Consider the following 2,576-nt stretch of genomic DNA (forward strand, 5'->3'; position numbering starts at 1 on the left):
ATAACGATAAGATGAGCCCTGACAAGTCTGAGATAATAAATGTGGTAGAATCTATTTGTAGAATTAAAGATATAGCATTCCTACCCCCTCAGGATTGATCGAAACAAAGTAGAGGAGATGCAATAATAAAATATGTTTGATCAAATTGAGATAAGATAAAGTCCACGATGATAGATAACTGAGTACGACCAAAGATTGACCACCAAGCATTGAGAAGAATGACCACCTTCCTAGTAGGCTTGTAAAATATGAAACTATAGACATACCACACATACTATTTGCAAGAATTTTTGTTAGACTGTGCACTAAATGTGAATTTGTTGCAAAAGGCTTAAGAAACTTTTATGAAAATAAAATGGGTATGTTTGTTTTATCATAAGTAGATGTTAGTATAATCTAATTATTTTCATAAACAATTGTGTAATCTTTAATGGATATATATATATATATATATATATAATGAAGTTGTGAATTTCTAAAGAATGTAACTTAATTGTTAACATTGAAAATGGTCATCTTAAATAAATTCGTTTACTCACCTTTTAAATCTTAAACAGAAGTGTAGATTTATTGTTGAATTTTGGACTAAAATGAGTTTTTAGATTTTGATGAACTTTTGGTAAAAAATTTTCAAACCATGAAATAATCTTACCTCATAAACACTTTTAGGAGTAGGCCATTCAAAATTTTCTTTAACCTTCTTAAGATCCATCTTCAATACCAACATAAATCACAAACCCCAAATACACAACCCCCCTTTCATGAAAGAACACTTCTTCAAATCAATCAACAACTGTTTCTTTTTCAATTTCTGTAGTACCTATCTAGTATGCAACAAATGTTCTTCTCTTGTCTTACTAACTATCAAAATATCATCCAAGTACACAATCACAAACTTTTCCAAGAATGTCTTCATGACCTTATTGATCAACCTCATAAAAGTACTTAGTACACTTGCCAAATCAAAAGGCATAACCAACCATTCATACAAACCTTCCTTTATCTTAAAAGAAGTGTTCTATTTATCACCTTCTTTGATTATGATCTGATGATATCCACTCTTCAAATCAATCTTGGTAAAACTATTATCTTGTTAGTAGCTCTGGAATCAATATGCATTAGCCACTCTCCATTCTTCTTAGGTGCCAATACAACTGGTACTATGCAAGGACTCAAAATTTCTATGATCAAACATTTATACAAAAACTCTTGCACTTTTTGGTTAAGCTCCTCATTTTTGGTGGGTGTCAGTCAGTAAGGTGCTTTATTCAACAAACTAGCTCTAAGAATAAAATCCATACAATGACTAATATTCCTCATTAGTGGTAAACCATTAGGTACAGTATCTGAAAAGATCTTATTGTACTCAGTGATAAAATCCTCCACTTCTCCTGGAACCCAGTCTTCTATCTTCTTAATCAATTTATTAGGAATTACAACAAAACAAACATCACTCTTCTTCGGATACTTAGCAAACTTTCTACCTTCCATCAAACAAACTTTCACAAATGTACACATATCACCAATGGAATCTTCCATTAGAGGTAACAAGGTTTGTCTCTTCCCACAAGCTCAAATGGTATATTTATGCAATCTTCCATCATACAAAGCATGCCTCCCATATTTCCAAGGTCTACTCGACAAGATATGACAATACTCCGTAAGCATAATATCACACAACACCTTATCGTAATACTTTCCAATTTTCAGATTCACATAACATTGTTCACTTACTAGTAGTGTATGTTCATCCTTGATCCATAAAATCTGATATGGCCTTAGTTAATTCAACCTTTCTAGCTGCAACTTGGTAACCATTGCTTCCAATTCAAAATTCTATGAACTTCCACTACCAATGATTACTTTCCAAACTTTATCTGCAACTTTACATCTAGTCTTGAACAAAATATTTATACTTGGATTCTCCTTATTCTATTCACTCCATAATGCTCTTCTTACCATCAAATTTCTTTCCTTATTAGGTTCATTTAGTGAGCCTTCTTGTACAAAATCATTTCTTCTACTACCAACCTTCTTTTCCATATACTTAATTCAAATGATCCATGTCCTTCTTCTCCATAATTGTAACAAGTTCCTCAGAATCTGCCTCTACTATATCCACCTCGATGATAACTACCTCTTCCTTGGGATGAACTTTCACCTTTCTACTCGGTCTTGCCTTTGTCTTGATTTGTCTTATTTGTCTTGTCTTGATCAAATCTACTATTTTCCCCATAAGATCTACCTCTACCTCTTGAGAATCTATCACCTCTTCCTCTTTGTCTTTGCTCATGTATTTTTTCAAATTCTCCTTAGCTTTTAGGGAAAATTGATAAGCTTCTTCTAAACTCTCCATCTTGACTAAAGTGATCTCCTCCTAGATAGAAGTTCTTAATCCATTTAGGTACCTTTCAACCCTTTCTATCTCACCCTCAATATGTCTAGATTTGATATCTAGTTGTAGAATTCTTCAGTATAACCTTTCACTGACCTATCATTCTGTTTCAAACTTTACATTTTCCTCCCTAGGTTAATATGATAATCAAAAGGTAATAAATTTAACTTAATGTTATTCA

This window comes from Cupressus sempervirens, chromosome 6 (genome assembly GCF_028749045.1).
Source record: "Cupressus sempervirens isolate cs-2001-9-10 chromosome 6, ASM2874904v1, whole genome shotgun sequence".
Lineage (NCBI taxonomy): Eukaryota > Viridiplantae > Streptophyta > Pinopsida > Cupressales > Cupressaceae > Cupressus > Cupressus sempervirens.